The 25602-nt window shown below is 36.9% G+C and overlaps 1 protein-coding gene across 2 annotated transcripts in view; it reads left to right on the forward strand.

Annotated features, from left to right (window-relative positions):
* The window catches only part of ZC3H12B (zinc finger CCCH-type containing 12B), a 405447-nt gene that overhangs the window by 160570 nt on the left and 219275 nt on the right, over positions 1 to 25602 (forward strand). The gene's annotated exons all lie outside the window — the stretch shown is intronic.

Below are 25602 nucleotides of genomic sequence, written 5' to 3' on the forward strand. Positions count from 1 at the left end.
TCTTACTTTTCATTGACCTATTCAGATTGCCTATTTCTTGATTCTGTTTTTGGAACTTGTATGATTGTATGAATTTATCCATTTCTTCTATGTTATCTAATTTGTTAGCATATAGTATTTCATTGTATTCTCTTATAATCCGTTTTCTTTCTGTGGTATCCATTGTAATTTCTTCTCTTTCATTTCTGATTCTATTTATTTGAGTCATCTCTTTTTTTCTTAGTGAATCTGGCTAAGGGTTTGTCACTTTTGTTTATCTTCTCAAAAAACCTTCTGTTAGTTTCATTGATCTATTCTATTGGTTTTTTAGTCTCCATCTCATTTATTTCTACTCTGATTTTTATTTTCCCCCTTCTACTGCCTTTGAGCTTTGTTTGTTCTTTTTCCAGTTTTGTCAGGTGTAGTTTAAGATTACTTCTTTGGGATTTTTCTCGTTTGTTGAGGTAGCCCTGCATTGCTAAGAATTTCCCTTGGGACTGCTTTTGCTGCATCTCTGAGATTTAGTATGTTGTGTTTTCATTTTCATTTGTCTCCAGATATTTTTAGATTTCTCATTTGATTTCTTCACTAACCCAATGGTTGTTCAGTAGCATGTTGTTTAGTTTCCACATATTTGTGGCTTTCCCAGCTTTTTTCTTGTAGTTGATTTCTAGTTTCATAGTACTGTGGTCAGAAATGATACTTGATATGATTGCAGTCTTATTAAATTCATTGAGTCTTTGTTTTCCAACATATGGTCTACCTTTTAATACATGCCCTGTCCACTTGAGAAGAATGTGTATTCTGCTCTTTTGGAGTCCAATTTTCTATATATGTCTATTAAGCCCATCTGGTCTAGTGTTTCCTTTAAGGTCACTTATTCCTTGTTACCTTTCTGTCTGGATGATCTATCCCTTGATGTAAGTAGGGTGTGAAATTCCCCTACTATTATTGTGTTGGTGTCAATTTCTCCCTTTACTTCTGTTACTAGTTGTTTTATATACTTTGGTGCTCCTCTGTCATGTGCATATGACTTTTTGTTTCAGGTAGGAGGGCTCCCTTAAAGATATCTTGTAGGGCAGGTCTAATGGCAATGAACTCCCTCCTCTTTTGTTTGCCTGAGAAAGCTTTTATTTCTCCATCATATCTGTATGGTAATTTCTCTGTTTAGAGTATTCTTGGCTGATACTTTTTGTTTTTCAGTATGTCGAATACATCATTCCACTCTTTCCTAGCCTGTAAGCTTTCTAATCAGGAATCTGCTGAAAGCCTGTTGGGGGTTCTTTTGTAGATTATTTTCTTCTGTCTTCTTGCTTTTAATATTTTGTTTCGAGGACTTTTGACAGTTTTTTCAAACATTGGCACCTGAGCTAACAACTGTTGCCAATAATTTTTTTCCTGCTTTTTTTCTCCCCAAATCCCCCCAGCACATAGTTGCATATTTCAGTTGTGGGTCCTTCCAGTTGTGGCATGTGGGACACTGCCTCAGCATGGCCTGATGAGTGGTGCCATGTCTGCACCAGGATCTGAACTGGTGAAACCCTGTGCTGCCAAAATGGAGCCTGCGAATTTAAGCTCTCAGCCATGGGGCCAGCCCCAGTTTTAACATTATATGCCTTGGAGAAGGTCCTTTTGGATTGGTGTAATTAGGATTTCTGATAGCTTCGTGTACTTGCATGTCCAGTTCTTTCCCCAGATTTGGGAATTTCTCAGCTATTATTTCTTTGAATAAGCTCTCTCTTCCCTTCTCTCTCTCTTCTCCTTGTGGGATACCTATTTTCCTTATATTACTTTTCCTAATTGAGTTGAATATTTCTCAAAGAATTTCTTCATTTTTTAAAAAAATCTTAGTTCTCTCTCCTCCTTTGCCTGAATCATTTCTAGCTTTCTATCCTCAAGGTTACTAATTATCTCCTGCATAAGGTATGCTTTATTTTTTATGATTTCTACCTTACGTTTTTATCTCATTAATTGTGTTCCTCATCTCCAGAATTTGTTTTTTTCTTTTTAGAGCTGCAATCTCTTTGTTGAAGTATTGCTTCTAGTTTACTAATTTTATTCTTGAGCTCATTGAACTGTCCTTCTGAGTTTTCTTGTATCCTGTTGATTTTCTTTGTGACTGCTCTTTTGAATTCTGTTAGTTAGATTGTAAACTTTTGTGACTTCAGATTTGGTTTCTGAACAGTTATTTTCCTTCTGTTTTGCATTGTTACTGTAGTTTTTCATGGTATTTGATGAATTGGTCCTGTGTCAGTGAATTTGTGTTAGCAATTACCTTCTCTTCTTTGGTATGGCTTTGATTACTTTGTTTCTGGTCTCCTGGGTCTTATGTTCCTCCACTGGCTCTCTGCAGGCTCAGATGCTGTTGTCCTGTTCACTATCTGTGTTTCTGTTCCACAGTTGTCAGGGTATGCTGGTTGCACTGCTTCCAGGGGTGCTGGGTCCATGGATGGCACTGTTTCTGGTGGAGGCCTGGCATCCTGGGAACTTGTATGCAGCCTCTGTTGCAGGTGGAGTTGATGTTGGGGTGCTGCCACTGGGGACTGGGTCCTGCTGCCCTGTGTGCTCACAGTTGTGTGGGCCAGGTTGCTGCCTCTACCACTGCTCCATTGACCATTTCAGAGCAAGGCCGCCACTTTGTAGTGGCGACTGCCCCTTAGGCATTCTTGTGTATATGGGGCTACATCGGTCTGCCACCACCAAATGCCCCTGGTGTGTCTTCCCACGCACAGGGCTGCCAGTTGTGGGATGTTTGCATGTTTGCATGTGTGTGGGACTGCACCAGCTGTCACTGACTTCCTGGGGATGTTCACCCATGCATGGCACCACTGCTGGCTGCTACCTCTGCTCCTCAAACATTTGTGCACATGCAGGGCTGCTGTTGGCTGCTCCTTCCTGTCTTCAGGCATTCATGTGTGTGTAGGTTCACTGCTAGTCGCTGTTTACACCTTCTGGGTGTTCATACACACAGGACTGCAACCATCCCACTGGCATTCAGGTGTGTGGGGCTGGGTTGCCCTTGCCTCCACTCACAGTCACATAGGCTGCTGCATGTGGATCTGTGTCTTGGATTGCTGCCACCAGGTTTGGGGTGGGGGCTGCTCCCCTAGTTCCACTGCTTCCCAGGGTCCACTCCACTCAGCTGCAGATATATAGCTGCCTGGATCTCTTAGACATCCTATTGTGCTGTGTAGGGGATCCTCTGTTGGTCAGTGGATGTCTGTTTGGTTGTAATTTAGAGGGGAGAGACAAAGGGAACCTCTCACTCCCCCATGTCAATCTCCACATTTTAATTAATTTATTGCTCATTTATTGGAGTTTCTCAAATTTTGTCTTTCTGTGCTGTGGGTGCTAAAACCATTGACAAGTCTTTACTTCATTTTTTATGCGTCATTTAGTCAATTATGTTTATTCAAAGTACCTTTGACATTTATTTTGTTAATATTGCACAAAATATTTTTTCAATATGTTAACATAAAATATGAGACACACATATGTATATGAATCATATAGATACACATAGATAAAGTATATATGTGTGTGAATGCTTGTGTGTGAATGTGTGTATGTTTGTAGGGGAAAGATTTATTTTAAGTGTTTTTAAACCCGTACAGGAAGGAAATACACTATTTAGATTTGGACATTAATACAAATATCATATGATTTAAAAATATGTATGTATAATAACCTTACCCAAAGTTGTAAAAATTAATCATGACTGAGTAAAGGATAATAGCATTGAAATCTGTTGTTATAATTTTTTCTATGGTAGATACCCTATTTTTTCTTATTAAGTTTCCTTACAGACTTACACAATGAGAATTCAATAGTGACTAATCTGTTCTTGACATTTGACATTACATTTTGAAAATCAAGATAACTGCTCTCAGGTAGAAGTTTTATAACCTGAAAATCTCTCAGCTACGATATTGCTATACATTGTACATTCTTAGAACTCAGAATTATTTAACACTAATACTCATATGACGTGTTGAAACTGTTTACCTAGTAATTATACTGAGAATAGGAAGGCATATAAATAACATAGCCATAAATTTAAGGAAAATGTAAGTGCAGCATCTTTATATGCAATTATAATTCATAAGAAACTTAACATTTTTGCAAATTATTCAAGAATAGAAAACTTCGATATGTTTCTGGCCAAGTTAAGGCTTTCCAAATGCTCCTAAAAGTCGAATGTACATTTTCTAAACATGTTCCACTGAAGTACCATTTGATCCCTGCCAAATTTATGGAAGCAAATGTAGTTATTGCATATTTAAATGTTTATGAATTGACTCAATTAGCTCTGTTCCAGAAACCTGTCCCACAAATATACTGTGATATAGACACAACAGTATGCACTGAAATCTTCATTTCAGCATTATTTATAACAGTGGTAAATTCAAAACAATGAAATGTTATGAGAATTGCTTAAATAACTTTTAGTACATTTAACTAGAGTAAGTTAAAATGTGATGTAGATCTGAATTAATCCAGGGAATATAAATTAAATTTAATTAATATATAAATTAATGTAAATGTAGGTCTATATAATGTAAGTTAAATTAAAAATATCAAGTATAAATGTAGGTTTATAGAATGATGTTTGTGATATATTATTGACTAAAAGAAGAAAATTTGAGAAAAGATATTGTGCTACATGAAAACAATGTCCTTGTAAGCATGAAAAATTTCTGGAACTACACCCCTGAAGCCACTAACACTGATTATTCTTTAGTAGCAGAATTGTAGAAAAGTGACAGGGATCTTTTAGTTTTAACTTTCAATATTCTGTTTAATTTGAATTTATTACAAAGTATATATTATCATATTTAAAATGTTGATAAATTGGAAAGTAGTAAAAACTATAAATCCAAATTTCAGATCAAATAGGTTATACGTAGTTCTCCAGAAAGTAATTAGAAATTTATGTAAGGTGTTCATCAAAGATCTATCAGAATTTTATATTGCTTTTACATTTTCTTCCCTAAAATATCTGCAGAAAGGCAAAAAAAAAAACTTGCTAAAGAAATACTTTACATGAAAAACTTCTTTCTTATGGTTTATATACCTTTTTTCCTTGGAAACTGATGTTATAAAAATTAAATTAAAAAAATTCAAGAGTGTATAAGGTTTCAACACCTATACTTTTCAAACTATTCTAAAAAATTTAACAGGAAGGAGCAGTTACAAACTCATTTTATGAGACCAGCGTTATACTGATACTAAAGCCAGACAAAGACACTACAAGAAAAGAAATCTACAGGTCAATATCCCTGATGAATATAGATGCAAAAATACTCAAAAAATTCTAACAAACCGATTTCAACAGCACATTAAATGGACCACATACCATGACCAAGTAAAATTTTCCCCTAGGATGCCATTATGACTTGATATATGAAAATCAATCAATGTGATACACTACATTAACAGAACAAAAGATAATTACATTATCATCTTGATCTATACAGGAAAAGCATTTGACAAAAGTCAAAACCCTTTTATGATAAAAGCACTCAACAAACTAAGAATAGATTACCTCAAAATCATAAAGACCATAGGTGAAAAGTCTACAGCTAACATCATACTCAATTCTGAAGACTGAAAGCTTTTCCTGTAAGTGATCAGGAACAAGACCACTTCTATTCAACATGATATTCAAAGTCCTAGCAAGAACAATCAGACAAGAAAAAGAAGTGAAAAACATGCAAATAGGAAAGGACGAAGTAATATTATGTCTGTTCTCAGATGACATGATCTTATATGTAGAAATCTCTGAAGATTTCATGCACAAAAAAAACCCCGTTAGAATTAATAATTGAACTCAGTGGCATTGCAGGATAAAATATCATCATACAGAAATTGGTTACCTTTATATACACTAACAAAAAAATTCCAAAAATGGAAATTAACAAAGTAATCTCATTTATAATAGCATCAAAAGAATAAAAGACTACTAAACGTTAAAGGAAGAAATTATACCAATTCCCTACAATCTCTCTTTCAGAGGATAGAAGCAGAGGGACTACTTCCTAATTCATCTTATGAGGCCAGCATTACCTTAATGCCAAAATAAAACAAAGACATTACAAGAAAATAAAATTACACACCAATATCTCTCATGAACATAGTTGAAGGAATCTGCAACAAAGTACTAGCAAATCAAATCAGTGCATTAAAAGGATCATGCACCAAAACCAACTGGGATTTATCCCTGGGGTGCAAGGATGGTTCAGCATTCAAAAGTTAATTAGTGTAAAGCATCAACTCAGCAGACTTAAAAAGAAAAGTAACATGATCATATCAACAGCAGCAGAAAAAGAATTGGAGAAAATCCAACACCCATTCATGATAAACCTCTCAGTGAACTTGGAACAGAAGGGAACTTTTTCAACTTGATAAAGACTATCTACAAAAATCTACGGTTCATATTATACTTAATAGTGAGAAACTTGAAGCTTTCCCACTAAGATCAGGTATAAGGAAAGGATATCCTCTCTCACCACTCCTTTTCAACATCATACTGGAAGTTCTTGCTAATGCAATAAGACAACCAAAGGAAGTAAAATGTATACAGATTGGGAAGAAAAACATAAAACTATTTTTGTTCACAGATGACGTGATCATCTATGTAGAAAATCCAAAAGAATCAACCAAAAATCTGGAACTAATTAGCAATTATAGCAAGATTGCAGGATACAAGGTTAATATACATAAGTCAATTGCTTTTTGATATACTGATAATGAACAAGTGGAATTTGAAATTAAAACAAAATACCATTTACATTAGCACTCCCAAAAAGGAAATACTTAGATATAATATAACAAATTATGTACAAGATCTGCATGAGTAAAACTGCAAAGTTCTGATGAATGAAATCAAAGCAGAATGAAGTAAATGGAAAGATTCCATATTCATGGATAGGAAGACTGAATATGGCCAAAATGTCAATCTTCCCAACTTGATCTGCAGATTTAATGCTTCCCAATCAAAATCCCAGCAAGTTATTTTATGAATATCAATAAACTGATTCTAAAGTTTATGCAGAGAGGTAAAAGACTCAGAGTAGCCAATACAATACTGAGGAAGGACAAAGTTGGAAGACTGTTGCCACCCGACTTCAACACTTCCTGTAAAGCTACAGTAATGAAAATTGTGTATTGGCAAAAGAATAGACAAATAGATCAGTTATACAGAATAGAGAACCCAGAAATAGACTCTTATAAATATAGGCAACTGATTTTTGACAATGGAAGAAAGACAATACAATGGAGCAAAGATAGTCTCTTCAACAGATGTTGCTGGAACAAATGGACATCCACATGCAGAAAAGTGAATCTAGACACAGACCTTACAATGTTCACAAACGTTAACTCAAGATGGATCATAGACCTAAGTGTAAAACACAAAACTATAAAACTTCTAGAAGATAATGTAGGAGAGAATCTAACTTGGGTATGCTCATGACTTTTTAGATGCAACACCAAAGACATGAGCCATGAAAGCAATAACTGGTAAGCTGGAATTCATTAAAATTAAAATTTTCTGATCCACAAAAGGTAATATCAAGAGAATTAGAAGACAAGCAACAGTCTGGAGGAAACTATTTACAAAAGACGCATCTACTAAAGGACTATTATCCAAAATCCACAAAGAACTCTTAAAACTCAACAATAAGAAAACAAATAAATCAGTTAAAAAATGGGCCAAAGACCTTAACAGATACTCCACCAAAGAAGATATACAGATGGCAAATAAGCATATGAATAGATGCTTTACGTCACCTGCCATCAGGGAAATGTAAATTGAAAAAATGAGATACCACTAAACACCTATTAGAATGGCCAAAATCTGCATCACTGACAACAACAAATGCTGGTGAGGATTTGGAGCAACTGTAACTCTCATACACTGCTGGTGGGAATGTAAAATGGTATAGCCACATTGCAAGAAAGTTTGATGGTTTCCTTCAAAACTAAACGTATTTTTATCATACAATCCAGCAATCACATTCCTTGGTATTTACCCAAAGGAATTGAAATGTTAGGTCCACACGAAAACCTGCACACAGATGTTTATAACAGCTGTATTCATAAATGCCAAAACTTGGAAGTAACCAAGATGCCCTTCAGTAGTGAATGGATAAATAAACTGTGGTACATCCAGACAATGGAATATTATTAAATGTTAAAAGTAAATGAGCTATCAATGAAAAGACGTGAAGGAACGTAAATCCATATTCCCAAGTGAAAGAGGCCAATCTGAAAAGTCTACATACTGTATGATTCCGACTTTATGACCCTCTGGAAAAGGCAAAACTATTAGGACAGTAAAAGGTCAGTGGTGGTTTGTGGAGGGGAAGGGATGAATGGGCAGAGCACAGGGGATTTTTAGGCAGTGAAAATACTCTATATGATATTATAATGATGGATATATACCATTATACATTTGTCCAAACCTATAGAATGTACAATGCCAAGAATGAATCGTAATGTAAACTACAGACTTTAAGTGATTATAATGTGTCAATGCAAGTTCATCCTTGATGAAAAATGTACTCTCTTGGTAAGTTATGTTTCTTGAGTGATGTTGATAATGAGGGAGACTTTGCATGTGTAGGGGTAAGGGGTATATGGGAAATCTCTGTATCTTCTTCTCAATTTTTTCTGAACCAATAACTGCTCTAAAAAGTAAAGTCTTTACAAAAAAGAATAATGATTTAGGAATAAGCTTGGCCATGGAGGCAAAAGTCTTGTACACTGGAGACTACAAAACATTGATGAAAGAAATTAAAGAAGACAAATGGACAGCTATCCCATGTTCATGGAGTGCAAGACTGAATGGTCTTAGAATTTCCATACTACCCAAATGGTATAGAGATTCAATTCAATCCATATCAAAATTCCAGTGGCATTTTTTTTACAGAAATAGAAAAAATCCTAAAATTTGCGTGAAACCACAAAGGAACCCAAATAGCCAACATAATGTTAAGAATAAAAGCTGGAAGTCTCACACTTCTGTTTTCAAAACACATTATGTAGCTACAATAATCAAAGTAGTGTGGTACTGGCACAAAAATAGATACATAGACCTATGGAGCAAAATAGCCCAGAAATATATTCACAAATTTAGAGTGAACCAATATTTGTCAAGGGTGTCAGGATACACAATAGGGAAAGGACGATCTCTTCAACAAATGATGTTAGAAAAACTGGGTATCCACATGCAAAGTAATGAATTTGGACCCTTGTCTTACACCAGACACAAAAGTCAACTCAAAATGTATTAAAGATTTAGACACAAGACTTGAAACTGTAAAACTCCTAGAAGAAAATGTAGGGAAAAGCTTCATGATGTTATTCTTAGCTCAGACTACACTAACAAAATACCATAGACTGGGTGGCTTAAACAGCATTTATTTCTCATAGTTCTAGAGGCTGGGAAATCCAAGATCAAGGTGCCAGCAGATTCATATGCTGGAAAGAGCCTAGTTCCTCGCTTGTAGACAGCCACCTTCTAGCTGTATGCTCACATGTCCTCTTCTCTTTGCATGCGTGTGGAGAAAGAGATCTTTCTCTGTCATCCTCTTCTTATAAGGGCACTAATCTCACTATAGGGGTCCCACTCTCATGAACATTAATTGAAACCTAATTATCTCTCAAAAGCCCCATCTCCAACTACAATCACATTGGAAGTTAGGGCTTCCACATGTGACTTTGGGGGGACATAAGATAAAGCCCATAACATTCTGCTCCTGACCACCCAAAATTCATGTCCATTTCATATGCAAATTCATTCATTCCATCCCCAAAGCCCCAAAATTCTTAATTCGTTCTATCATCCACTCTAAATTCTAAAGTCTCATCTAAATATCATCTAAATCAGGTCTTGGTAAGGTTTGAGGTAGCATTTATCCTGAGGAAAACTTTCTCTCAAGCTGTGAACTTGTGAAACAAGATAAATAATGTAGTTAGAAAATACAGTGGTGGGACAGGCATAGGATAGATATTCTAATTCCAAAAGGGAACAATGAACAAGAAGAAAGGGGTTGCAATCAAGTCTAAAACTTAGCAAGGCAAATTCCATGAGGTTTCAGGCTCAAGTATAAATCTCTTTGATTTGATGCTCCGCCCTCTGGACCCACTGGGGCAGTGGTCTAGCCTTCATAACATACTGGGTTGGGGGTTGTGCCCTTCCCTCATGGCTTTTCTGGGAAGGATTTGCACCCTAACAGATTTTGCTGAGCAGCTCACACCCCCTGATTCTCTGCAAAATGGCTCCATCTCCTGAGGCTCCAGGAGGCCCACACCTGCCCAGTCCAGGTGATTTCTCCCCCAACACACACTTTGAAATTGAAGAGGGAGCCCTGATGATCTCTGAATTACCTTTGGGGTCATTCTTCCCTTATCTTGAAGAATAGCACATGTTTGAAGTCCAATAGTTCTATCGTCTGGTGTTTTATGATCTAAGAAGTTTGACAGCCTTCCTTAATTTTGTCCCACTTTCTCTATCACCTTTAGTTCAAACTACCAATGTCTTTTCTGATATAATGCCACTGGCCTCTATTTATGTGGCTGATTAGGTGTGCGGTTTACACCCACACTAATCTCTTTATCAAATGGTCGGCCCCATTCTTGGCTTCTCCTAAACACCTTTCTCATTTTTGCATTAGGGACAGGCTGAGAATTGATTATCACATCTTTAGTTCTTTTGGCACAAAATAACGAATAACCATTCTATAGATAAGAAATAGGGGAGTTTTACTTGAGCCAAGCTGAGGATTATAACCTAGGAAGGCATTTTCCAGGAAGGAAGAAAGCATTCCAGAAAAGCACGACTTTCAGTACGCTCTTATAACTTTTTAGAACAAAGCATCATATGTTAAACATGCCCAGGATACATATTCATCAAAGTTTCAAAGAGGTATTCAGTTGCAAGTTAGTAGGTCAACATGAGCCTAATCTTGGGAAAGGAACTAATAAGGGCATTATCAACAGGACATTGGAGGAGAAGTACGCATTCTTAAGAGAATGCATTCTTTAATGGTTAAAAGAGATATACAATGTATGTTGGGTAGGTCATAAGTCAGGCTTTTTAAGCTGAATCAGTTTTGAACCTGGAGAGTTACCCCATGTACCTCAATATGTGAAAAACTCTTGTCATTTACCCCTTTTGATCAATAATCTTTCAATAGAAAGCATTCCTGATCAAAATATTGTCACTTGGTCCCAGGGTGGTTGCTGCCTGCCCTGGGTACATCGTGTCCCTCAGTGGTAGGCTTTTGTTTCATTGATTTGCCCAGTTATCCACGTTGGGGGACATAGTTAGATATAGTGGACAAGCATAGAGGTATATATTAACAGGGGAAGCGTTTCATAGGTTATATAATTTGTCAATTATTTTTAGATTATCACACAAACATTGTACATGTGCTTTTACATGACTTCCTATAGTTAGATTGTTTATAACAAATATTGAACAGATAATTCAATACTTGAAATGATTACCCTAAGAGTGAGTTCTTAGGCATAATCTTTATCAGAAAAGGAAATTCATCCAGGGTTGTGAGATCAATTGACCATCTCAAGTCACTGAGCAATCATTACTCTAGCCTGCATGCCAATCTTACAATACTGAGTTAAAAAACCTGTAATTAGTTTTAATAGTATGACTAATACAAGAACTCCAAGGAGTAATAGAAATAGGAATTGCAATCCAAATCACAAAAGGGAGACAATACCAGAAGGGGGCCAACTAAACAAATCAAGACTAGGTGTAGGGTCGCTTAGAACATTCACCTGTTTTTTCATATGCTTTAGCAGAGATGACACATTGGAAGATTCACCAGGTATAAAAACACAGCACTCAGTTTGAATGATTGCACACGTATCATCTTGGGATGCACTTAATTATCTAAGGCCATTCTACTTTGAAGGTCAACCTTTCTCATTAAAGACATTTCAATATTTAATAAGGTTATTCCTCTTGACTCTTAAAGGCTTGTTGAGTAAATTTGGTGAAGGCTTCTATATATGATATGACATCTTCTAGCCCCATAGAAGGACAAATATATCTGCTAGGTGGTCATACCAATGGGACACTGAATGAGCCCATCTGTCCTTATGAAGAGGAAGATTGGCAACAGTTGTTAGTTCAGGGTGAATCCTTCCCTGCAGCCAAGGAAAACCCAGGATGATCATCTTACCTATCTGGTGATAGCCAAGGCCAGCAGTTGTTCCACATAGCCATTTAGTCCCATTAGGAACCACTCAATAAATGCCTTGCCTTCAAGACCAGTCTGTTCCAAAGCAATCACTTTCTTTAAGTATGATATTATTCTGAAAACCTTAAATAGAACAAGCATAAAATGGGATTAAGCATTGTAAGAGTCTAAATTGGGAGGTATAAGATTGGGAAATTGGGAATCAGGCCTGGTCTGGAGTCTTGGGACAGCTGTCTACAACAGATGCCATCTTCTTTTCATCCTGGTTTGGAGGTATTCATCTTGGTTAGTCAAAGTCAGGTGTCAAACAGGAGTTGAAATACACCCAGATGGAGGAGACTTTTTTAATGAGAAATGTGAATCCATGAGTCTATGCCCTTTAATTTTGCACTGCATGGATTAGTTAAAAGTACCTGTTATTGGTCTTTCCAATGGAACTGAAGAGAGTCTTTAATTTGATGTCTCTTCTAGTAGATAAATTCTCCAGGTTGTAATCCATGATCCTTAAGGTCTTTGTCTTCTGGGAACTCACTGTGAAAAGAATCAGCTACCAATCTTCCATTTCTTTTAAGCACCTCAGTGAAACTCTGACAACAATGTAGTATATCTCCCTTAAGTAAAGTTGCTTCATACATTTAGTCATCTAATGCATAGGCCATCCAGTTATTATTTCAAAAGGAGACAGCTGATGTTTACCAAAAGACATAGATCTAAGATTGAGAAGTACTAGCATAAGAGCTTTTGGCCTTGAGAGATTAAATGCTACTGAAAGCTTTGACAATTGAGTTTTGATTGTACTATTAGTTAAAATGTTGCATTATTGGCCAAATGTTCCAAAAAGATTTAATTATTTGTCCAGTGGAATGAGTTCTCCAGTCACTGAATGACTTGGTAGGAATCCCCCAAACAGGAATTATCCTTTCCAATAATAATTTACATACTGTTAGAGCTGTTGCTCTTCAGCAAGGAAAGGCCTCAACCCAATGTGAAAACATACAAATCATTACCAAGATATATTTATATCCTTGAGGTGGTGGCATTTGAGCAAAGCACAATTGCCATAGCTCAAAGGGTCCCTTAGGAGGGGGAAAGTGACCTTGTGACCCATGATTATCCAGGATTATATTTAAGACATATAGTACAATGAGCATATGCTTTAAGAGCTACTGTGGGAGAAAGTTTCCAACAATATTGTTCTCCCATAAAATTATCTTTTCAGATGCTCAATGGGTTAATTAATGAATATACAGGAAAAGTGGAAATTGCACTCCAATAAGAACTATGGTTTGCTATTGATCCCAAACCACACCTGTGTAAGTGGTGTCAAAAATCCCCCTTTTGTTGCTGCCTTTGTCTCTCTTCTTCTGTGGTGATTTCTTGAGCCCATAGAAGGAAACCCCCTACTGGGTTAGCAGAGTTAATAGAAAGTAGTAGGCATTCTCGAAGATGGACAGCATATCCAGCTTGTTAATGCCCTTGCTTATCCTTTAAGACTCATCTGTAAACCAAAATAAGATCATAGAGTGTAGTCATGGTCATTTTCCTCCTGTGGTGCTGAAAGCAAGGTAGCAGGTAATGATTAACACCTATGCACCTATGCAATATAAACCAACAAGGTTTATCATCATTAACTTGACAATGCTTCCCATGCAATTTAGCACACCAAGCAAGCCTAATTAGTATCTGCCTCATTACAGGAAGAGAACAAATTTCTAGAAGTCCAAGGGGCCCTCTGAAAATTCTCACAGAAATTTATTTTTAATTTTTTTATTGGGTTCATAATAGTTTACATCAATGTGAGATTTCAGTTGTACATTATTTCTTGACTGTCACCACATAAGTGCTCACCTTCACCCCCTGTGCCCATGCCCCACCCACGTTCCCCTGGGAAACAGTGAACTATTTTCTTTGTCCATATGTTTGTTCATATTCCACATATCAGTGAAATCATCCAGTGTTTGTCTTTCTCAGTCTGTCTTATTTCACTTAGCATAATTCCCTCCAGCTCCTTCCATGTTGTTGCAAATGGGATAGATTTGTCTTTTTTTATGGCTGGGTAGTATTCCATTGTATATATCTACCACATATGCTTTATCCAATCATCAGTCGGGCACACTTGGATTGTTTGCATGTGTTGGCTATTGTGAATAGTGCTGCAATGAACATAGGGGTGCATATGTAGCTTTGGATTCATGATTTCAATTTGTTTAGGTAGATACCCAGTAGTGGAATAGCTGGGTCATTTGGTAGTTCTATTTTTAGTTTCTTGAGGAATATCCTTTCTGTTTTCCACAGTGGCTGCACCAGTTTGCATTCCCACCAGCAGTGTATGTTGGTTCCCTTTTCTCCACACCCTCTCCAACATTTGTTATTTTTAGTCTTATTGATTATAGCCATTTTAAGAGGTATAAGGTAGTATCTTAGTGTAGTTTTGACTTGCATTTCCCTGATGCTTAGTGATGTTGAACATCACTTCATGTGTTTATTGCACATCTGTATTATCTTCTTTGGAAAAATGTTCATATCGTTTGCCCATTTTTTGATAGGGCTGTATTTTTTTTTATTGTTCAGCTGTGTGAGTTCCTTATATATTATGGAGATGAACCCCTTGTCAGATATGTGATTTGCAAATATTTTCTCCCAATTGGTGGCTTGTCTCTTTGTTTTGATTTTGGTTTCTTTTGCCTTGCAGTTCTTTAGTCTAACTAACTCCCACTTGTTTGTTTTTTCTTTTGCTTCCCTTGTCTGAGAAGACATGGTATTCGAAAAGATCCTTTTTAGTTTGATGTCAAAGAGTGTACTACCAATATTATCTTCCAGGAACTTTATGGTTTCAGGACTTATGTTCAAGTTTTTGATCAATTTTGAGTTTATTTTTGCATATGGCATGACATGATGGTCTACCTTTTTTCTTTTGCACGTGGTTGTCCAGTTTTCCCAACACCATTTATTGAAGAGACTATCTTTTCTCCATTGTATGTTCCTGGCACCTTTGTCAAAGATTAGCTTTCCATAGATGTGCAATTTTGTTTCTGGGGTTTCAATTCTGTTCTATTGATGTGCTTTGTGCTTTTTTCTCAGGATTGTCTTAGCAATTCGAGGTCTTTGGTTGTCCATATGAATTTTAGGATTCTTTGCTCTATATCCATGAAGAATGCCATTGAGATTCTGATTAGGATTGCATTGAATCTGTAGATTGCTTTGGTAGTATGGACATTTGAACTATGTTTACTCAAACAACCCATGTGCATGGAATATCTTTCCATTTCTTTTTGTCATCATCTATTTCTTTCTGTAATGTCTTATAGTTTTTATTGTGTAAGTCCTTCACCTCCTTGGTTAAATTTATTCCTAGCTACTTTATTCTTTTAGGTGTGATTGCAAATGGAATTGTATTCTTGAGTTCTCTTTCTGTAAGTTTGTTATTAGAGTATAGAAAAGCAACTGCTTTTTGTACGTTGATTTTGTACCCTGAAACTTTAGTGTAGTTGTTAATAATTTCTATTAGTTTTCCGAGAGATTCTTTGGGGTTTTCTATATATTAGGTCATGTTGTATGCAAACAACGAGAGTTTCACTTCTTCACTCCATATTTGTATTCGTTTTATTCCTTTCTCTTGCCTAATTTCTCTGGCCAAATCCCCCAGTACTATGTTGATTAAGAGTGGTAATAGTGTGCATCCTTGTCTTGTTCCTGTTATCCGGGGGATGGTATGCAGGTTTTGCCCATTGTGTATGATGTTGACTGTGGGTTTGTCATATATTGCCTTTATTATGTTGAGGTAATTTCCTTCTATCCCCAATTGTTGAGTTTTTATCATAATTGGCTGTTGGATCTTGTCAAATGCCTTCTCTGCATCTATTGAGATGATCATGTGGTTTTTATTCCTGGATTTGTTGATGTGGTGTATCACGTTGATTGATTTGTGGATATTGAACCATCCCTGTGTCCCTGGTATAAATCCCACTTGATCCTGATGTATGATCTTTTTGATGTATTGCTGAATTCGGGTTGCCAAAATTTTTTGAGGATTTTCACGTCTATGTTCATCGGCAATATTGGCCTATAGTTTGCCTTTTTTGTGTTGTTCTTATCGGGTTTTGATATCAGAGTGATGTTGGCCTTGCAGAATGTGTTAGGAAGTGTTCCATCTTCCCTAAATTTTTGGAATAGCTTGAGAAGGATAGGTATTAAATCCTCTCTGAAAGTTTGGTAGAATTCCCCAGGGAAGTCATCTGATCCTGGGGTTTTATTCTTTGGGATGCTTTTGAGTATGGTTTCAATCTCTTTCCTTGTCATTCTTCTATTTGGATTATCTATTTCTTCTTGATTCAGCTTTGGGAGGTTGTAAGAGTCTAAGAATTTATCCATTTCCTCTAGATTATCCATTTTGTTTGCATGCAGATTTCATAGCATTCTCTTATAATCTATTGTGTTTCTGTGGTTTTTCTTGTTATTTCTCCTCTTTCATTTCTAAGTTTGTTTATCTGAGCTTTCTCTCTTTTTGCTTTGTATGTCTGGCTGGAGGTTTGTCAGTTGTATTTATCTTCTCAAAGAACCAGCTCTTTGTTTCATTGATCCTTTCTACTGCCTTTTTTGTTTCAATAGCATTTATTTGTGCTCTGATTTTTATTTCTCTCCTTCTGCTGACTTTAAGCTTTGTTTGTTGTTCTTTTGCTAATTCAGCTAGGTGTAATTTGAAATTGCTTATGTGGGATTTTTCTTGTTGGTTAAGGTGTGCCTGTATTGCAACGAATTTCCCCTTTAATATGCCTTTTGCTGCATCCCATAGGAGTTGGTCTGGTATGTTATTATTTTCATTTGTCTCCAGGTATTTTTTAAATTTCTCCTTTAATGTCATCAATGATCCATTGTTTGTTCAATAGCATGTTGTTTAGTCTCCCCATCTTTGTCCCTTTCTCAGCTTTTTTCTTGTAATTAATTTCTAGCTTTATAGCATTGTGATCAGAAAAGATGCTTGTTGTTATTTCAATTTTCTTAAATTTATTGAGGCTTGCCTTGTTTCCCAACATATGGTCTATCCTTCAGAATGTTCCATGCACACTTGCTAAGAATATTTCTTCTGCTGTTTTTGGATGGAGTGTTCTATATGTTTCTATTCAATCAACTGGTTTAGCTTTTCATTTAATTCCAGCGTTTCCTTGTTGACTTTCTGTTTGCATGATCTATCCAGTGATGTGAGTGGAGTGTTAAGATCCCCTACTACTATTTTGTTATTATTAATATCTTCTTTTTTTGTTAGTAGTTACTTTATGAACTTTGGTGCTCCTTTGTTGGGTGCATAGGTATTTATTTGTTATTTCTTCTTGATGGAGTGTCTCTTTGATCATTGTATACTTCCTCTCCTTATCTGTCTTTACCTGTCTTATCTTGAAGTCTACTTTGTCTGATGTAAGTATTGTGACACCTGCTTTCTTTTGTTTGCCATCAGCTTAGAGTATCATCTTCCATCCCTTCACTCTGAGCCTGTGTTTGTCATTGGATCTGAGATGTGTTTCCTGGAGGCAGCATATAGTTGGGTCTGGTTCTTTAATCTGTCACCCCACTCAGTGTCTTTTTATTGGAGAATTAAATCCATTTATGTTTATGATTATTATTGCTGGGATTATTGCTGTCACTATATCTCTCATTTTCTGGTTTTCCTACATTTCCTTTGTATCTCGTCCTGTGTGTTTTGGTCTACCCATTGAATTATGTAGTTTTTTATGATGTATTTCTCTGTTTTCTCTTCATTTATTACTTGTGTCTCTTTTTTGCTTTTTAGTTTAGTGGTTACCCTGAGGTTTGTGTTCAGAATCTTGTGTATAAGATAGTCCATTTTCCGAAGATCTTTTATTTACTTATTCCAAACCAATTCAATCCTTTTCATCCTCCCCTCCTAAATTGTTTTTCTTACAACTTATTCCATCTTGTGTTGTGAATTTGTAGTTAAAATGACAGAATTATCTTTATTTTTGGTGTTTTCCTTTCCTTTAGCTTAATGCTATACTTGAGTATTTGCTTCCTGTTCTGATTCCGTCTACCTATTAATCGCCTTACTCTGTGTTTTGTGACCCCTTTCCCCCATTTTTTCAGGTATTTGGGCCTTCTTGAGGATTTCTTGTAGGGGGCATCTCATGGCTACAAACTCCCTTAGCTTTGGTTTGTCTGTGAAAGTGTTTTATTTCTCCCTCATATCTGAAGGATATTTTTGCTGGATAGAGGATTCCTGGCTGAAAATTTTTGTATTTTAAACATTTGAATCTGTCATTCAATTCTCTCCTAGCTTGTAAGGTTTCTGCAGAGAAATCCGCTGAAAGCCTGTTACGGGTTCCTTTGTAGGTTATTTTCTTCTGCCTCGCTGCCCTTAGTATTCTTTCTTTGTCATTCATTTTTGCCAGTTTTACTACTATATGCCTTGCAGTAGGTCTTTTTACGTTGACATGTCTAGGAAATCTGGAAACCTCTTCCAGATTTCCCTCTCTTTCCCTAGATTTGGGAAGTTCTCTGCTATTATTTCTTTGGTTGTGATTTCTACTACATTCTCCTTCTTGAATACCTATCATTCTTATGTTGCATTTCCTAATTGAGTCAGATATTTCTCAGAGAATTTCTTCATTTCTTTTGTCTTAGTTCTCTCTCCTCCTCTGTCTAGAGCATTTCAATATGTCTATCTTCAATTAAGCTGATATGCTCCTGTATGATGTCCACTGGAGCATTCAGAGAATATGTATTTTGTTTTATCTCTTCCAGTGTGTCTTTCATGTCTAATATTTCTTATGATTCTTCTTTATGGTTTCAATCTCTTTTGTGCAGTAGCTCCTGAATCCATGGAATTGTTTCTCTACATTCTCTTTTACCTCCTTAAGTTTTTTGTTTTTTTATTTTTTCCTTTTTCTCCCCAAAGCCCCCTGGTACATAGTTGTATATTCTTCGTTGTGGGTTCCTCTAGTTGTGGCATGTGGGACGCTGCCTCAGCGTGGTCTGACGAGCAGTGCCATGTCCGCGCCCAGGATTCGAACCGACGAAACACTGGGCCACCTGCAGCGGAGCGCGCGAACTTAACCACTCGGCCACGGGGCCAGCCCCCCTCCTTAAGTTTTTTTATGATAGCTATTTTGAATTCATTGTCATTTAGCTTGCATATTTCTGTGTCCTCAGGACTGAATTCTGGGTACTTGTCGTTTTCTTTCTGGTTTAGAGACTTGAGATAGTGTTTGATATCACTCTAGGAGGTGTGTCAGATCTTACACATCCTGATATTATTTGATTGGAGTTACTGCCTATCACCACTCAGTGCTGGTCACGAACCAGGTATTTTGAGCCCTCTGCCTTCAGCCAAGATCCCAGGCAGTGGAGTGGGTGTAGAGTGGGTGGGGAGAGGGGCACTTTCTCCTGCATGCTCTCTGGGCTTTCTCTCTGTGCTCTTACTATCTGGTCTCCTGGGGTGTTGGCTTGATGAGGTCATCCACCATGAAAGTTCTTAACACCCCCAGTAGGAGTTTTCCTACTGCATGGGGCCTCATGGCTCCTTGATGTTCCCATGAATGAACTTCCCCTCCCCCATTCCTTCCCTCACAGAGCCTCCTGCATTTTCAGATCACAGTCTTTAGGGGAGGGAGCCAATTCCAGCTCCTCTGAGGGGGTTTCCAGCCTCTCCACCCTCTGTCATAAGCCTGCATGTCTCTCTGATATTTTTTGGTGTGTTAGGATGTCCTCTGTTGGAGGATTCCCCTTTTCATTGTATGTTGGAGGGGAGAGAGTCCCAGGCAAGTGCACTCCACCATGATGCTGATGACAGTTCCTCAGAGAAATTTTTAAGTCAAAAGAAGGAGTTCATTTAGGATTCGAATTTTGAGCAAGCTTGTCAAAAATATCAAAAGGTTTTAGAACACTTGGTCAAACAAGATCAAGTGTTTGCTGATCTTGTGTCACTGTGAAACAGTGGATGCTGTGAAATTATGCTTAGTTGTCCATTTAACCAAAGTGACAGCAGAATATATTAAGAGCAAATAGTTTGAAAATACATTTACTTCTTTTAATGGAGAGATTTCAGCCTTTTAGGACATAGGAAATTATTTTGACAAAACATGGAATTTCTGTCTTTTAGGTGGATTTACTGAAAAATAAAGAAAAACCTTTTATGATCTCATTATCAAGATCAAACTAAAAGTCCAGGAAAATTATCCTTTTAAGAGAGAGAAAACCAAATTCTAAATTTGCTCCAGCTTAGTTTTGATTTTAAAACTCATTTACTTAATTAAATTTATTCCAATATTAGTCAGCTTGACCATTCACAAAATTCTTCCCTCAGGGTTCCTCTTCCACAAACCTTCTATAACTTTCTTTTTGCATTCAGATTTTGTCCTATGCTTTTCCCCTTTTTTCCTTTAACAGAGTGCATTTACATTTCATATATGTATGTATATATATTCCATGCAAGTATATATATTTTACCAAAAACATTTTAATTTCCTTGTGTATTAAGATATTTTCTTTATTATTTTAGTAGTTTTAATTACATACTTTAATCTGAATTTTTAACCCTTATAATCTTTCATTTCTAATGAAAAATAAAGAAGTAAACAACCATAGACTGTCTTTTACATTAGCATTTTGTGGTTTGGCTTATTTATAAATATTTTTCATAGTTTCTAAAAACATATGCTACTCCATAGTACAATCTTTCAATAAAGCATGACGTGTTTACTAATAGATCCAAACATCTTTACTTTATAATAATAAGATGTAATTGGTAAACTTAGACTTGTTTAGCAATTAATAGTTTGGTATTTTATTATTTGAAAATAATGTATCCAATGAATTTTCCATCATTTAATTTAACCTAGCAAAAGTCTAAAGTTTTAAGTTGCCAAAGAGATTTTAGAAGCTATTTTAAGTACATGTGCCATAAAATATAACTAATGATAAAAAGATTATCGGTAAATCCTCATCTCATTTATATCTACCTAAATCATTTCCTCCTCAAAATTATGTTTAGAATACCCACAAAAACTTCATGAGACATTAGACAAAATCAGCTATCATTCTAATTTATTTTGCTGACAATCTTTGTAACAGAGATAACATGAGATTATTTGACTAATAAACCCAAATGGAATGAAGGTTGCATGTCTGCATCATATCCAATACTGGTAACTTTGAAGGCATGCTTATTTGAATCAAACCAACAAACCTAAGTAAGCTTTCATTTACCAAAGATTATTTTATGTCACGCTAACTTGAAAGCCATTTGAGTTACTTTCTATTACACTTAGAAATAATTTATGTAAGTGCTTACTTTAAGCCAAACACAGCTCTTTGAAATTATACCATCCTGAGGTAGAAAAATATCACATATATAATATATATATAGGCACAGACGTAAAGACACAGAGAGATGCAGCAAAGATTTTATACCTTCCATTTTTTTAAATTTTCCTTAGATTTTTGGGCAAGGGTGCTTTCATAGCAACCTACATCTCCAAAAGTTTCTTTTCCCATTTTTTCCCTTTCCTTTAGTCTTATGAATCTGGAGTGGTCTAAGTCTAAATAGCTCCCAGAGAGGTCACAAGTTTTTGAGATTAACAGGAGGTTAGTTACTTATCAAAAGACTGACATGCCCATCCAGTTATATTACCCTTAATTTGCTTCTTTCTCTCAGGGTGCATAGTTGTATCTTAATTTAGGGAAAAAGGCCTAAAAAGAAATCCTATCAGACTGAATTTCAGCTTCCAATTTGGCCAAATTTCTGATCATAAGTTACTAAATCCTTTCAAATATCTTGTCAAGTTTCAGCCAGGACAAACAGTAACTATTCCTGGAAGCATTAAACAACTCCATTAATTTTTTAATTTTAGTTTCCCCTTGACTGTTTAAGGGTAGCAGTTTCCCAGAAAATCTCTTTTAGTCTTATTAAGTCTGCGAGAGGCTCAGATTGAGTCTTCCTTTGAAGGTAGATTATGAGGGTGTCTGTAAAGCTGTGACTTAATAAATTCGCTTCTTAAAAGATCTTATCTAATTGGAGTTTCCCTTATAATTGCCAGTGTACAAGTTTTGGAGGCTCAACGGAGCCCCAAAGTGGTCACTGTAATTTTCATTTATCCCAGGTTATCTTTTTTCCTTTTAATGTATCTTTTGGTACTATTGACCATTTTTTTTAAAGCTTGGCACCTGAGCTAACATATGTTGCCAATCTTTTTTTTTTCCTTCCTCTTCTCCCCAAAGCCTCCCCATACAGAGTTGTATATTCTTGTTGTCAGTTCCTCTGGTTGTGCTATGTGGGATGCCACCTCAGCGTGGCATAATGAGCGGTGCCTTGTCTGCACCCAGGATCCAAACCAGCAAAGCCCTGGGCCACCAAAGCAGAGCATGTGAACTTAACCACTCAGCTACTGGGCCAGCCCCCTATCCCAGGTTATCTTGATCCAAAGATCCAACCATTTACAGTTATCCCCATTTTGTTTAGCACTTGTAAGTGTCTGCCCAACACACACTGTGCAGGAAGCCAGCCAGAGTTCCTGGAGGAGGCTCCCCATCCTGGGGCTCGTTGGCCTTAGAAGCGTTTGTTCCCATTTTCTTTTAGTTTCATTTTATTATAAAGTCTGAACAATTTCCAGGGACTGTGTAGTGGGTCATAAGTGTGCTGCATGTGAGTGTCACTTCCAAAAGGCCATGAATACTCTCTTACACGTCTCAGTTTCTCCCACCAGAAGTCTAAAGCTTCTGTGGAGGCTCAGAGCACTGGACAATTTGTTAAGACTTTATAGACACAATTCTTTACAATTTAAAGCCAAATTAAAGAGATTAACCTGCTCCATTCGCTCCAAAGTTCCCTCTAGGCTCCCCTGGCCTGGAAATCCCCCCTAGGTTTCTCTTACCTAGGAAATATATTGGTACCCCCTGGACACTTAGTCTTAAGACTTGAAACAGGTCAACTAAAAGTCAGAACCTACAACTCAAGTAATGAGGTGCAGGCTTCAGGAGAAACTCACTGCAGCACCTGAAGAGTGCCAGAAAGCCAGAAGGGCTCAATGGACCCATGTGGTACCAATAAATATTTCAAAGTAGATTCCAGGTTGTCTCTGGTGGGTTTCTCTAAAATTCTGCTGCACTATGCAAATAAATGTTAATGCAAAATAACCAATGACCATTCTATAGATAAGAGAGATAGGTGAGTTTTACTTGAGCCAAACTGAGGATTATGACCTGGGTAAGGCTTTTCCAGGGAGGAAAAAGCATGGTTCTTTTGGAGAAGCATGGTTTTCAGTACCTTCTTATACCGTTTTAGAACAAAGAATCATACATTAAACATGCCCAGGATACCCATTCATCAAGGTTTAAAAGAGGTATTCACTTACAAATTAGCAGGTCAATATGACCCTGATTTTGGGAAAGGGACTAATATGGGCATTACCAATAGGGAGTTACCAATAGGGTGTAGGAGGGGAAGTATGCATTCTTAAGAGAGTGCATTCTTTAATGGTTGAAGCAGGTGTACAATGTATGTTTCATAGGCCATAAGTCAGGTTTATTTAGTTTAAGCCAAATCAATTGTGAACCCAGAGAGTTACCCCATGTACCTCAATAGGTGAAAATCTCTCATCAGTTCCGATTTACTTTCACTTAACAATTTCTTCTTTAATTCGTTCTCCTCATCTCTCATTTTACCATAATCAATCAGGAGGAACTTAGCTGTTCCTTCAACATTATGCATAGAAATTTCTTCAGCTAAATATCCAGTTTCATTGAGTGTAAGTTTTTCCTTCCAAAAACACTACAACATCAACACAATTCAGCCAGTTCTTTTTGCTACTTTGTAACAAGTATTGCCTTTTCTTCATTGTTCCTCATTTCATTCTGAGACATTACCATCCATATTTCTACCAACATTCTGTTCATGATTATGTATGTATTCTCTAGGGAAATGGAGGCTTTCTCACCAACTCTACTCTTTTCCTTCTAAGCCCTCACTAGAATTGCCTTTAGCAGTCCCTTCACAGCAATCTTGTTTTTTCTAACATACACTTCATATTCTTCCAGCCTCTATGCATTACCCAGTTCCAAAACCAATTCCAAATTTGTTGATATTTGTTACATCAGCACCCCACATCTTCATACCAATTACTATCATAGTCAGCTCGGGGTATAACAAAATGCCATAGACTGAGTGTCATAAACAAGTATTTATTTCTCACACTTTTGGAGGCTGGGAAGTCCAACATCAGGGTACTTGCAGATTCAGTTTTTTGTAAGGACTGCTTCCTGGCTTACAGATGCCTGCCCTTTTGCTGGGTGTTCTCATGGCTTATCCTCAGCGCATGTGTGTAGAGAGACATAGAGGGAGAGGGAGAGGGAGAAAGAGAGGCAGAGGGACAAAGAGAAAGAGATATATCTGATATCTCTGTCTTTGTCTTCATATAGGGGCAGTAGCCCCATCTTGAGGGTCTCACCTTCATGACCTAATCTAAACTTAATTACCTCACAAAGGAACAAATTCCAAATACCATCACATTGGGGCTTAGAGCTTCAACATGGGGAAAATGGGGGGACATATTTAGCCCATAAAAACGTTGGTCTTGGCAATGATTTCTTACATATGACCCCAAAACACAAGCAACAAAAGCAAAAATATATAAGTGGGACTACTTAAAACCAAAAATCACAGCAATGGAAACAATAAAAAGTCTGCAAAGACAAATTATAGAATGGGAGAGAATATTTATAAACCATATATCTGAAAAGGGGTTAATATCCAAAATATATATGGAACTCCTAAACTCAACAGAAAAATAAACTAACAACCTGATTAAAATATGGATATAAAGGTTGACTACACATTTCTCCAAAGAGGACTTACAAATGGAAAACAGGTATGCCGGGGTCCAGCCTCGGCAGAGTCCAGGTTCCCGCAGGAGAGACGGCGTCGGCGAAAGTTTAAGTGCTAGACGTGAGACTCGACGCAGTTGCAAGCAAGTCCAATTTATTTCGGGGACAGGGTACACTTACATAGGAAAAAATCACACGAGGTGGTCTAACTATCGTCGTCATGGGAACAATAGGTGAGGGGCAGTGCGTGACTAAAGGTGATAATCAAAGGTGGTTATCTACATACCAGATGTGCAGCATACATATCAATTGTTTAGGAAGAGGTTACATAGTTTCAGGGTCTTCAAAGAAGTTAGGAGGGCAGCGAGTATATAATTAACGGAATATAGACCCCCTCATCCTTGGGGGCTGCTGTTTGTTCTTTGAGATACGTTTATTGCTAGTTCTGCCTGTGTTTACAAGGCTTCCAGGACAGAGGGAAGACGTTAATCAGTAATAGGCTTTAGAAAGGAGGACAAAGGATTCTGCTTAAAGAATTATGTTCCCTGGAGAAGTGCCTTACAAG

This window comes from Equus przewalskii, chromosome X, assembly GCF_037783145.1.
Source record: "Equus przewalskii isolate Varuska chromosome X, EquPr2, whole genome shotgun sequence".
Classification (NCBI taxonomy): domain Eukaryota; kingdom Metazoa; phylum Chordata; class Mammalia; order Perissodactyla; family Equidae; genus Equus; species Equus przewalskii.